Genomic DNA, 14,980 nt, shown 5'->3' on the forward strand with positions numbered 1-14,980 from the left:
CTTCTATACCTTGGCACCTAATGGAGGGCATTCTTTTAACTGCACTATGTTCTGAAAGATAACTCAGGAGTGTTGTTTTGACGAAGGTTCCAACAAGACAAAACATGCGCTTAATTATGTAAAAGCTTCAGACTAGTTAGGCCTTTTACACAACGTATCCTGGAAGCCCCTGTCTGCAGAGGAAAGTTCATTTCTTTGTTTCTATGAAGCAGTGCTGCAAGAAACTAAATGTATTCCACCCTTCTGCCTTCATAGAGAAAACAAAACAATCCAACAGTATGCGACGACCACAAAGGGGCACGTCCGAGGTGGTCTCGCGCTTTGGCCTTGGTTTCCCGTAGTGTTGCTCCTCTGTCTTGAGGCTGGCCTTGAGCGTTCTTGGTGCATTGCATGTTTTCCATGGTAAATGGTATACAGTATGATGACATCGGTGTGCGACACAGCATTTTTCTGCGGATGGTGAAGATGTTTTTGCTTCGTTGAAAAGACCCATTAATTTTCTTGTAAATGTGTAAATGCCGAGAAACACCAGCACGGGTTTAGTTGTTATGGCAACCGCATTTGTAAGTTGATTGCTATGCTTTGTGGGAGCACAGTGAATGTAAATGCTATAAATATCTTAAAACTAGTGGCAACTGATACTGCAGAGCCGAGCCCGCTCAGAAAGCAGTGTTTTCCTGTTGCTTCATACTCGACCTTTTCCTGTTAGGCATATCTGGTTCCTCTTTTTTAGGTCTTGCTGAGCCAGCACATGCGCTGCTCTGCGAGAAATTTAGTGTGTGGGTTTTCAAAGTGCTGCCACATGCTCTTGGTAGCCTAGCGCTTACGTTCACACGAGCGTGCACGCGCGCAGCCGCCAAGTGGGTTTCTGTCAAGGCTCATTAAGCCTTGCGTGCCTCAATGAGCTTTCAAGCCGCGCGGCCGTGTCACTTTCACGGCCGTGCGGCCAATGCTTGTTACATATAGCTCTGAAGCGAGGCATCCTTCAAACTTGCAAAATAATCTGAGGCAGGGCTCTCACTGTCGTCGCAAGTAGAAAACCTGGAAAGTGCAACTTCACCTATAATCATTAAAGTGTAAGGTATTTTGTTCAGTCATTCTCATTAGTCCTACTTCGTTAAATATGAATATCTATTATATACCAGCATTTGTCAACCAATTGTCCTGGCTCTATTTAAGTGCACCGAGTAGCCTTTGAGGATTTGTAATACAAGGCTGCCACCTTGTGGCTATTTTAGGAATTAAAACACGGCGGTTAACAGGTTGCACAAGAGATAGTGCTTGTTATCTCTTTCTGGAATGCTGGATTAGCCCATGAGGATAAGATCTCTGTTATTAAGCACTCAAATCCTTAGGCACACAAGGTCGATTTGAAAGAAACCTTCATGGGGTAATGTAGCATTACTTGCGTTGGGTTGTTTCCGTTCTAGTTATTGCACACCTATAATGCAAGACAAAGCGTTGCAGCGGCAGTGTAAAAACACAACTACCAGATATCAGTGACAACACAGGGTCATATCAGTGGAAGAGGCAGCAGTGTTCCTGGGGTCTTTATTTCCAGATATCTCCCTTTGTTCCACGAGAGCCTCAAACTCTGTTATTATGTGTCCCCTGGTGCATTCGCAGGGTCAGTCCCATTACAAACAGTTACCTACACATTTCAACAGTGAGGGAATAACATAGCTGAACATTATAGGATCTTGTCTATGTAAATATGTTTTGGGGGACATGTAGTCGTGAAAAAATACCCCCCGCCTTAAAGCGAGGTCAAGCTGTAAGGCCCAGTCAACAGGTGGCACCAAATGGACGAAAGTGCCTGAAATTGTAGATTTGGAGTACTCCCGCACCAAAATTATATTTTGCTTCGAGCACAGACTTTACTTCCAATATACCTTACCTGCATCCATCCTATGTGTATATTCAGCCGAACTCCCCTGGCATCTCCACCCCCCCCCCCTTAATTTATACTACGTCACCCTAGTGTACATTAGCTGCCCATAAAACAAAGCTTGGGGATGTCTGACATCTACTGCACTTGGCCTACTTTTGCCTCTACAGCCTTCCTTGCTCGTCTGAACAAACCTACAGTCCATGCCCTTTGCAAAGACGGACGTTTTCTGGCAAAAAGGACTATGTCCTAACCCAGACAGTGTTTGGCGCTCACTACGTCATCTCTTCATTATTACGACATACAAGTTCCGATGCAGCGTAGAATATAATAAAACACTGGGGGGGCATATTATCAAGCCAGGCGATAAAATTATCGCCGCTTTAGCGACAGAAAACAGCCGCTAAAACGGTGATAATGGGCTTGATAATATGCTCTATGGAATTCCAATTGAAGCCCATGTTAGATGTCCTTCACATCTAACCTGAGCTTCAATTGGAATTCCATAGAGCATATTATCAAGCCCATTATCGCCGTTTTAGCGGCTGTTTTCTGTCGCTAAAGCGGCGATAATTTTATCGCCTGGCTTGATAATATGCCCTATAGTTACAAGATTTAACTGAGCATGGATTTGCAAAGATTATTTTTCACGAGAGCTAAAACGGCGATACGTTGCACGTTTTTCTCACTCTTCCAACAATTCAGGGGCATATTTACAAGGGCTTTATCTCCGATTTTTTGGCTTACAAAGCCAAAAAAGGGGAGCTAAAACCAGCACCCTATTTACAAGAGGGTGCTAACATGCATAATCGCATGGTAGCACCCTTTTTCCCAACGCCTCACTTTGCATCTCCAATGAGATGCAAAGTGGGCGTTACTGGGCGTACCCAAGATGGACTACCTTGCAAATATCGCTGATGTTTACATCGCGATATTTACAAGGCAGCCCACATGATTTTCGCACACATTAGATTTTGGCGAAAACTGCAGTTTTCGCCAAAACCTAACGTCTGCTAAAATCCTGATTTAGCCATCCCTAACATAGCGCGTGGATTATGCTGATACGACCCTGTGATTCATATCCGCAAGGTTATCGCCCTTTTGCAGGGAACATCGCTGGAAAACAAGCGATGTTCCCTGCAAAAGGGCGATAACCTCGCTATCTCTGGAATTTTTATCGCCCTGGAGTAACGCGTTGTTAATAACGCGCTACAAGGGCGATAAATACCAGAGATAGCCTGCGATAATATAATTATTGCTAAGCATGTTAATATGCCCCTCAGTCTTTTTTAAAAGCAACATTTTAGTGTTACTCTTGCTACACCTCGTACTAATGTGAATGTGCTATGTCATTTATAAACAGTGTAAACTAGTGCATGCTAGCAACGAGTTGTACAATTCTTGTGCTGTGCTATGGCAACCTGTTGTAGAAGGGAAACGGTTTTGAGTCTTTTTCCCAGATTTGCTTGTCGGGCATTTGCAGCCAGGAGGCTGAGCAGTGGACAGTAAGTAGCCTGCAGGCATGGTGCTTAACCAGTGTTTCATTTTTGGGAGGCAACAATAAAACTGTATGTAATATGTTTGGTTGCAAACACTGTATTTTTTATTAAATAATGAAAATGTACGAAAAAGCATTGCTTGTAAATTTCGGCCTATAGAAAGTTCTTATAAGAGTTTTTTCCTCTCCTTTGCCGCATATATACAAATGATTCTTGCTGCAATGGTTTTACTGTAATGCGGTTTGAGCCAAGAGTAAGTTAACACTATTATAGCAATATAAGCATATGCAAAGCCTAAATTAACTGCTCTTGAGAAGCAAGCTGTTGAGTTGTTTTAATCCACTCATCTTTCTAAATCTATTTAATAAAAATTACTGTTTTGTTTTGGAACGGTTTGTGTTCTGAGATTTACAGTTGCAGAACTTTACTCAAATTCCTTGTTTGCTTTCGTTGAAATCACGGCTTTTTGTCTTCGACAGAGTACCGGTGCACCCTGGGAACTGCACAATTTGTACGTACTATGACGTAAACGTTGTACTCTATCACCTGCGCACTGAAGTGTCACAATTCAGATCACGTGACCTCCTGGACTCCGGAAGCATCACTCAGTACCACCACAGCATCACTATGCGCTACCACAGCATAACTCACCACCACCACAACATCACTCAGCATCACCACAGCATCATTCAACACCACGACAGCATCACTCAGCACCACAGCATCACTCAGCACCATGACAACATCACTCAGGGGCACCACAACATCACTCAGCGCCACCACAACATCACTCAGCGCCACCACAGCATCACTCAGCACCATGACAACATCACTCAGGAGCACCACAACATCACTCAGCGCCACCACAACATCACTCAGCGCCACCACAGCATCACTCAGCACCACCACAGCATCACTCAGCGCCACCACAGCATCACTCAACACCACCACAGCATCACTCAGCACCACCACAGCATCACTCGGCACCACCACATCATCACTCAGGGGCACCACAACATCACTCAGGGCCACCACAACATCACTCAGCGCAACTACAGCAACACTCAGCACCACAACAGCATCAGTCAGCACCACCACATCATCACTCAGCACCACCACAGCATCACTCAGGGCCAGCACAGCATCACTCAACACCACCACACCACCACAGCATCACTCAGCATCACCACAGCATCACTCAGGGCCACCACAGCATCACTCAGGGCTACCACAGCATCACTCAGGGCCACCACAGCATCACTCAAGACCACCACAGCATCACTCAATGCCACCGCTGCATAACTCAGGGCCAGCACAGCATCACTCAATGACACCACAGCATCACTCAGTGCTTCTTACACTTTTTAATTACAACTTCTCAGCATGCTACACAGCAACCACACTTCTCTACTGCACAGCTTAGAAACATTGCCAAAGTCTATAGCTCTACCTAAACACTTATAAGGCCCCCCAATGCATAGCCAATAGGTCTCGCCTTTGGGACATTATAAATGTTTAGTTATCCAGCACAATATCCTAGATTAGACACCATCAAGTGTTGCATGGTTATTCATTTATAAGGTCCCAAAAGCAAGACCTATTAGCTATGCCAATGCTTGTTTATTTATTGCCTGTAGTATTTGCTTGATTGCCCTTTTCTCCGTTTATTTCCATTACTCCGGTTCTCTATTTCTTGGCTCCCTTCGTCGTCCTATTTCTTTCTCGTTCCCCTTCTGTTTCTTGTTTGCTTTCTTTTGTTTGTAACAACTCCAATTCTGTTTCCTGGCACAATCCATCGCCCAATCGCTTCTTTTTGGATTCTCCTTTCTGTTCCTTGTCTGTACTCATCCCTTTGTTGGCCTTCCTTCTTTGTTGTCATTACTTCCAGTTCTCCGTGTCTTGGCTCCATCTCTTCACCTTCTGTTGCTTCTGTTGTAGCCGCATATAAGATGTAATGCACATACCTTAAATGAATAGTTAATGCATGTTAAATTATTATCTGGAAATACCTTGTTTTGGTAAAAAAAAAAAAAGAAACATCATTACAGACTTCAGTGTTAATGAAGGGTCATTACTTGAATCATGGCTGATGCAATGTGTATTTATAGTGCCGTTGGGTCCCATTTTATGACAGTAGGCACTGTGAATGCCATTTGCTTAAAAATATATTACGCGCAGTATAACATAGGCTACTAAACTTCAAAAAATGTATGGGTCGCACACAGTATGAGAAGCTGCTGCAAAATGTTCAAAAAGACAGAATCATTTTCTACTAATCTTTAGGAAAGGTGCATGTTTTTCTTCTGTCCCCTTAAACCCACACCTCACCCTATCTCCTGCGGCATGCGCTAGCATTGATGTGGCCCAGAGGCACTACCCAGAATTAAATTTTTGGCCCCCGAGAAAATGTTTGAGAGTTTCCATGACTGATAAGGTCCCAAAGACGAGACCTATTGGCTATGCCAATGCTTGTTTATTTTTGTTGGCCATAGAACTCTGCTCACTTTACCCCTGCCAACCAGCAATAAAGTGATTGTGCTATCCCCCTTCTGGCATGTTGAAATTGGTATACGCTTTTGACATTTTTAGCTTATCTATTAGTCCATAGTGATGTATCGGAGTGAGGGGAGTGACGTATTGCGACCGCAACAGTTGAGACAGCAACAAGCAGAGAGGGGGGCCCTGCATTCTAACAGAGGTGAGACGGACACCAAGAGACTCAGTGAGACATGGCCTAGACGGCCATCCTACCCGTGCCCCCCCTCGGCCTTACTCCCCTCGGTCCCAACGTGGAAAGGCTCCGCAGGCTGCGGAAGGCCCTTGGTGGTCCAGGAGACCCGGGAGGGGGGTCGAGGCTCCTGGTGACAGCGGTAAGCCACAGTGAACTGCAGCATTGGTGCACTGGCCCCGAGTGCTCGATGTGGTGCCACCATTCCCTCCCCAGCTCCATCAGCTCCCTTCCTCTGCCCCAGCTGCTTCAGGTGCTTGTTTGCCCACAACGCCCCTGCAGCACCCATGGTGGGAGCAAGCTGCCAGTGACTGGGAGACACCTTCATTCCCGCCCCGGGATCGAGGGCTTCAGCGGCACTGTGAAACAACCGGTATGGCAAGGAGGCGGCCCCCTCTCCACAAATGCAGCGGCGGTGGGGGCAGGCCCCTGCCAGCACAGGAAGGTGGAAACTCATATCCTACAAGGGTGGCAAACAGGGGAAGCTGGCAGCTGGCACTAAAGCGCAGTGTACCATTGTTAGAAGGTGGTTCTGACACAATGGAGCCTCATAAGTTGGGACTCACCCACAGTGAACTCAGGATGTAAGAGACTGCAAGAGGATTTTACTGGTGTCCCCCTGGCTTGACCAGGCCACTGCGCAGCAGCTGGAGTAAGGGACACTGAGCTGGTTACATGCAGACACCTGTGTACATGCGTGTGCACACATGTAGGGGCTGCACAGGGGAGATTCCTAGCGTGCGCAGTCCAGGAGCAGCTACAGAGGGAATGGTGTGGCAGGACTTATGCAGAATTGGGTGGTGACATGGAATAGGCTTTATACACTGGGAAGGCACATGCCAGGGAAAGTCAGTGTGTTTGACTGTTTTTCACTTCATTGTTCCCCTATGGGGATGTGGAGCCCGTGGGCTAGAGTAACTTTCATAAGGCCTACAGATTCCAGACATGCACTAAAGTCCACTGTAACGGAGGTGAGAAAGAGTATTCTGCAGTCAAAAGTCATATTTGTACTGCTTTTGGGTCATCCAGAAATGTCACATTTCTCTGAGTCAGTCATAACCAGGGCCTGGCTGAGGGTTGACCTCAGCTGGATGGATTGATAACCTTTCTTCCACAAGCTAAGGACTCCTCTCCATGAAGAGTAGATGGGTGGGGCTACAGGCTCATCCATCAGCTATCACTGGGTGCCAGGCACCAGGCTGCACCAAGGAGGGAAGGCAGCAAGGGGGGAAGCTTTTTCAGAGACCATGTGGCCAGACACCTTGGACGATGCCATTTTGAACAAACCCAGGGGCTGGGCAGGAAGGAGGGAGCAGGGGCAGTGAACTGATGTGTCGCTGTTTGATAGGACAAACAGAGACTTCCTGCCAGCCCCCTACTCAACTTTTAAAAAGTGCTTGCACAGGAAGAGAAACTCTCTCTGGGGTGTGGCCTGCTGAGGCAGAAGGTGCTGGAGCCTGGCGCAATGAACAGTTGGAAGGAGGAAACCCCTGACTGCCCCCCAGGGTCCATACAGCACCAGAAGAAGATTCCAGGACCAGTGCGCAGAAGCCAGGGCCTCTGCGCAGGGAGAAGAGAGGCCCAGGAGGAGAGCCAGGCGAAAGGCTGGTGCAGGGAGCCAGTGAAGACCGCTCCCTGCAGAGTGCACCCTCTGGGAGACAAGGAGGGCGAATGCGAGTGCTCCCAGTGGCTGGGGTGCGCCACCAGGAGCAAGAAGACACAAAAATGGAGAAGATCGGACCCGCGGGGGCAGAGATATGCTGCCCCCGGAAGGTAGGCAACCTTTGACCCCTGAGAAGACCGACGACGAAGCACGTGGGGCTCCGCCGCCGGTCTCAGAGACGCCCCCGGGGTGGGTCAGGTCCCGGGGGATGCCCCCAGAAGAAGTGTCGCGCTCCCTGTGAAAGTGCCCTGCAGGGGAGCCAGGAGCACACCCTGGCCCCCACCGCAGATGGAGATGGGGGAGCGCCGTCTTGCCCCCCCCAAAGAGGTCTCTAGGGGCCCGGGACCCCATCCCCGGGCCCCCAAGTCAAGACGGGGGAGTACCATTGTGCCCCCCTGCGAAGAGGTCTGTAGGTGCCCAGGACCCCATGCCTGGGCCCCGAAGCAGTGAAGATATCTCCCTGGGGGGCCAGGAGCCCACCCTGGACCCCGCCGAAGAAGAATCGACAGGGAGCGCTGTTGTGCCCCCCATGATGAGCAGGAGGAGGGGCCCGGGACCCCCATCCCCGGGCCCAGAAGCAAAGCCAAAGGGGCGCCGTCGCGCCCCCTCGCGAGGTTAGCCCAGGGGCCAGGACCCCATCCCTGAGCCCCGATGTGAGGGAAAAGGCGGAGGAGTGCTGTCGCACTCCCCAGAGATCCAGGAGGACTCGCAGGATTCCCAGCATCTGCCCGCTGGAGCGGGTAGACCCGAAGAGAGGTGCCGGCTTCCGTGGCAGCACAGAAGAGTGCTGGCCGGGTGGGGAGCTGGTGGGGGCAGCCGGGGTGGGCTCCCCAGGCTGCCCTCCACCCAAGTGGCACGTGGGGGTCCCGGGTGGGGCCGGGCCCCCGAAGACCGGCACAGCGACTGGGGGTGGGCTCCCCGAGCCGCATCCCCTTACCTGGGGGTCCGAGTGGGACCAGGCCTCCCAACGAGCCTGTTGATGCGGGAGGGCCCGGGCGGGACCGGGCCCCTGCGAAGAAGTGCAAGTTGCGCGGCTCACCCCAGCACAGCAGGAGAGCCGCTGTTCAAATATGAAGGAAACACGAGAGAAGTGACCCATAATGCATTGCAGAGCCTAAACAGGCCTGCATGGAAACAGCGTTTTCTCTACTTGTGGTGGCCCCCGGGAGGACGTAGTTACCACCACCCAGGTGCAAAGGTGCTGGGGGAGCTGCTGGAGAAGCGCAGTCTCCCCCGGCACAAAGAGGAGTCCCTCCCTAAGTCACATGGGGACTTGAAAAGAATAACACCTCAAGGGCTCAGCCAGCATTTAACACCTTCTGGGCTGAAACTTTTGTTCTACAGCTGAGGGTGTATTGGGAAGTGCATCAAGGTGTAAAGGGCTGAGGTGGGGATGTCTGGAGATGGGCATTCCCTGGAGGTGAAAAGGTGAAATTGCACCAGAAATGATTTTACTAATGTTATTTGTTTTAGAGGAACTGAAGGTCACATGTGTAAGATGATGTCATAAGCAAAGTGGGGTTATGTTGTCAGATATTCCTGCTAGGGTGTCTGGCTGTCTATGCGTAACTCTGTGTTTTCACTGTGATGCCTTTAGGGGCTGTATTTGCAATGCAAAGTGATGCTTAAACATGTATCCTTGCTGCTGCGCTTAGGTGAAGAACCCTGACTGCTACACCCTTAAGATATAGAGGTGTATACTTGTCAGTAGGAAATGCTCAGTCAGGGTTGTGTGTCACCAAGGCAGGTTTACCCCTTTTTAATGCTTGTTGAGGTAATGGGGTGGGTCGCCACTGGGAGGGTGCCAGTGCGCAGGGCCCTTGCTCCAGGTTCTGTTCAACTAACTGCACTGGGGGCAAGTTGATGTGCATACATGGGAGTGGTGGTATTAGACCCCACCCCCCCCTTTGCGGGAGAGGTGGAGATGTTATGCAATGTCACAAAGTAATTCCAACAGCTTATGTATATTTGTAAATTGGTGCATAATATTGAGTAGTGTGTGTGTTTAATAAATGTACTCATACTTTTATAAAGCAAAGTACAGACTGGACAATCAATTATTAAGTGATATTTCTGCGCACCTGCAAATGGCGATTAATAGCCCACACCACCTCCCTTGAGTAAGCCTCAGACTGCTCTGCAACGCTACCCTCTGAGAGTCAGGCGCTACAATTGGGTGTTTGGTTCCCAGTGAAGGACAAATGTAGTCATGTTATTTGTGCAGGCCTCACAGATGATGCCTCGTTTTCCAACAACCATCTACTATTTAAAGGGCCCCTCCCAGGTTCTCTCCAGAAGACCAGCCAACCCCCGAAGTGCATAGCACCACCATTGGCAACACTTCCCACCCCACATAGCATGTATGCAAAATAAATAACTACACCACACAGTTTTTTGTTTGGGTAAATATTGCTGCAGGTTTATTTCATACAACGGTATGCAATATGGTGGGTTATCTTACCGGCGATCCAAGGGCAGGCAGCCATCTGGGGCGCCTGTCTGAACTGGGATGGGGGAGTGAGCTAAACATGATGATGGATTAAACCCAGATCAGTTGACTAGGAGTGAGGGCTTGCAGTGTTCAACACTCCGTCCATCATCCCCTTTGGTTTTGCTTGGTTAGCCTGATGAGCCAAGCAGCACTGGGGCGAACCCCATCTGTTCTGCCCATTCTGGTGATCCTCTTCCCGGATCACGTGACACATTTGGTCCCTTATTACTCACGCCCCTTTCAGGGCAGAGCGTAGCAAGGCAAGCCCCCGGTTGTTCAGGCCCACAACGGCCTGAAGGCGCGCTGACACGGTTTTCCAGGAACCTCCCATGAGGCTCCTCGGATTGGCTCTGGCACCCCTATTGTGCCGCGCAGTGGTACCCTTCTGTACCCATTTGCTTCCAGATCGCTCTGTAACTCCGCCACAGCTCTGGAGGTGGCCTCCATTGCCGCTAGAGCCCCCCACAAAAACAGCTATACCCTTACCTGCAATCTCTCATCTTTAGAGCCTCCTGCAAATATAGAACGAAGAGATCCATCCCTACTGGTGATAGATGAACCGCATCTATATCACAATAGCCCTTGACGTTAGCCTGGCTCAGCTAGTGTCTGATGAAACCAAAGACCCTTTTGGCCTGTGAACTTGTGCCAAGAACTATTCACCCACATGCGGGAAAGTTCCACTGCATCACATGACTCAGCCCCGTGGCAAAGCTGGGCGGGACGATTTCAGACACCAGGGCTCACATTGCCCCATCTATTTGCTGATCTCACCTAGCTGCCATCATTCTAGCACCGTGTGTGCCTGAACCCCTGTGTGCCCCATCTATGGGACAGCAGCCCACTTGCTAGGTGACCGATCCCACAACCCGCCTGCCTACTTTGGCTATTATGGCAAGAAGGATTATACTTAACCTTTGCACAGTCCCTTTGCTTTCTAAATCAATACTCACAGGAGTGTTCATAACTAGAAGTGTGTGACGATGAGCAAGGCTGCCCTCCTGCCCTTGCCATGCATTCCTTATTACTTATGGGAATTTTGCCCTCTCAGCTCCCTCTGTGGTGGAACCCCCTAGGCATACCAGCTTAGAGAACGTCTGATTTAAACAGTGTACACTGTCTGCAATATGGTCCAAACATTAGGGATTGACTAAGTCCTACTTTACCCCCATCCTAGAATACTCCCAGATAGGGGAGGGGCGGGGGGTTCACACTGCCCACCCTGCGCAGCCCCAGCGGTGGAAAATTACCTGCTCCGTTAAATTTTAATTAATGTTGAACACTGGACGTGCCAAATGTTCTTTTTACATATTAGCCTTTTGTGCTTGACATCTTGTTCCCCCATTTCTTGGGATAGCAGCACACTATGTTGGTTTCCTGTTTAGCTGCCGTACACCTTCAGTGGATCCACTAGGAGATACCACAAACCGCATTGGTCATGCGAACCTTAAGAAGTACACAATTTTCACCTGGACGTACTTCTAAATGAGACCGGCTTGACACAGCTGTAAGGCCAGAGACACGCATATATTCAACATATTAACTGTTTTTTGCCACTTGGCACCCTTCTGGTTGGTGATGCAGAACCTCCTACCCAGCATAAGCTGACCATCCACCGTTGCTGCCACACCACCCGTGTCCCTTGAATCACCCTCCATCCCCCTGTGCAATAGTCATATTGCTAAGTGGGCAATCAATTCAACATCTCTCCTTTCCTGCCGGACTGTTGGCTGTTCAGATAGATCTGTGGTGACTGCACCCAGACAACCCAGGCAGATTAATTGCTGATAATGTGACCAGTTGACCTTGGGGGAATCTCACGCTTGCAACTTGCCACTACAGTGATTGTTTAAAGTGAAATGATACTGCATACCTGAATGAACTATGCACAGTATCCAAATTACAGGAGTACAATTTTGTCGTTAAACACATCTCGGAGGGGTACAAATTTTCAGGCCGATTGTCGGTCCAGGTTGCCTATGAAAATGGATGATGAGGATTATTCACAGGTGGATGACATAGAGTGTGTGGCGGTGGTGGATGTGGTGGCAGAGTACTAATCAGTAATATTGGAGGAGGGTTGGAAGGATGATCACATTTTTAAAAAGGTAGCTGAATATGCCACCCACACTTGGCTGGAACCAACATGTTTAAACTGAGATTTAAACGCTTTCGCACAGATAGCTGAAGAATTATCTGTGGAAAATGACATCGTGTGGCGGGGCATAGGTTTTTTCCACCTGCTGGGCTATGTAAGGTGATCATAAATAGGGCTCCCAGTTTTCAGTTTTTACTGATTTTTACAGATAAATACAGACAGAAACCATTTATTTTCTTGTCTGTATTTATTTTTAAATGTGGATAAAAACGGAAATTGGGTTGCTTTTTGAGTAATTCTAAATACTCTCTGCCATGACTGCCAGGCCTATGGCTGAGTGGATTGATAGGTTAGGGGGCTAAAAAAGAAAGGAATTTAAATAAAGAGGCTGTAACAGAAGTAGATATGCACAAGGTTGAATCTGAAATTTGCATATTTCCTTTTAAGTTCATTGATTTGTCTTTTGCAGGTGTTTACAGCATTGAAACATGGCAGGCATTCAAGTATGAGTGCATATTTACCGGTTAAATAAATGTGGAAACATACTAATTTCAGCTTGATTTTTCCACAAAACCATATGTAAATATGGATAAATACAGATAAAATTTGAAAAAAATAAATATGGATAAATGCAGACGGAAATGGCAAAAAAATAAATACCATAAAACCGGGATCCCTAATCATAAACAAAGTACACCTCGGGCACCTTGGTTCCACAAAAACTGGAATGGAAATAAAACCGCATTTTGGTGGCCTTCTATGGATAGTCAGGTTAAGATGTTGTTGGACAGTTGTCCAGAATGTCTCCTGTCTGACAAGCACTGGCTTAGACCCCTTTGCAATTGACTCAATTTCCTAATGCTGCATGAGAGAAGGTGGGGTTGGACTTTTCAGGACCAAATTTGATGTTACCTTCAGATATGAGGAATATAATTTTGGCAGTTGATTATTTTTCTACATGGATGTATTTCAGTTTTGTAGAAACACCTGATACAGGCTCAACTATTGCATTTCTCAGTAAAATATTTTTATTGGAGGGTGCACCCAGAGCTGTAGTCAGGGTCAGACACGTATTTTGTGTCAGGCGTGATGTGCACATTTTTAAGCTCTTGGGATATGAAACATCTAAAAGTGTCATTGTGCTCTCCCACATCAAACGGTCTAGTGGAGAGGGGGAACAAAGTTATGAAAGAGGGACTATTGCGTCTGGTTTGAATGTGAGAGAATTTGTTGAACAGAAGGTGTGGAACTACAATACCTCGCCACACTGCACTACGGGGGTGACGCCTTTTGCTTTGTTGAGGGGCAGGGATGTACATACTCTGTTGCTCCCATCTTGGTTGAGCAATATGTCTGGGTGTGGCAAATCCAGTAACAAGAAATGTCAACTTGGTAAAGGGATGTGTCAGTCAGTGACTGGATTTTAATTTGGGCTCCCGGTTTTATGGTATTTATTTTTTGCTCATATCCGTCTGTATTTATCCATATTTATTTTTGGGCCATTTTATCTGTATTTATGCATATTTATTTTGTGTTTCGCGTATAAAAGAAGTTGTAAAACTGTACATTTCCATATCTATTTTACTGATAGACGCGCACTCATATGTTGATGTCTGTCGTGTTTTGGCTATTTAAGCTGCCAAATATTACATAACGATACATCTAGTGGTAAATACTAGCATTATACCATAAATGTATGTATGTTGTCCTGTTTTTTAGTTTCCCATGCTGTCCACTCTGCTCAGCTGCTGGCCTATAATTCATGAAAGACAGCACAGAGAGTCACTTAAACGAAGTACAATTTTCTGTATTTATCCACTTTTAAAAATAAATGCAGACAGAAAATACATTGCTTTCTGTCTGTATTTATCTGTAAAAATACGTAAAAATGGAAAACAGGGAGCCTTAATTATGTAGCGCGAATGAAGGTATCAAAGCACTTTACATAAGTACTAGTTCCATTACAGAAATCTTCACGGTGGGAAATAATGTGCTGCATGGCTAAACACTTATAAGGTCCCAAAGGCGAGACCTATTGGCTATGCCAATGCTTGTTTGTTATTTACTTTTGCACATGCACTGAGAATATAATATTTCTCCAGTCTCTTGTAAAACAGTTCAGTTGAAAAAAACTCTCCCTTTCCTTTTGTCTAGTACACAAAGGTTCACAAAAAAAGTAGATGTCCTTCTCACAGGTTTACTTGTAATAACAGTTGAAAATTGTACCCTCGTTTAATTACTCACCAGGTTGGTTTATGTTTTAATCAAGAAACCCATTAGAGTAAGGAAAGGAGAGTCTACATTTTCTATGCCTGAACAAGTGAGCAAAGTCAGTAAGGGGGCATCATCTGTGGTGAGTAAAGGTTGGTAGAACAAAGGACAACTGGTGAAGGTGACAACTGAGCAAGCTAATATCATGCGGCAGAGGAAGAGGTGTTTGGATGATTATGATTGGGCACATTGGTGACAGTCGGGTCTAGTCACGGCGAAGAGAACACGTCATCGAATGAGGAAGGGGTCGATCCCAATCCCAGTAGTGTGGGTGGCACGAGTAGTGGTTGTGTCAGAAAGGCACCTAAATAATGTGATGACTTCATTAGATATGTAATCCTG

Source organism: Triturus cristatus, chromosome 1_1, assembly GCF_964204655.1.
Source record: "Triturus cristatus chromosome 1_1, aTriCri1.1, whole genome shotgun sequence".
Taxonomy (NCBI): Eukaryota; Metazoa; Chordata; class Amphibia; order Caudata; family Salamandridae; genus Triturus; species Triturus cristatus.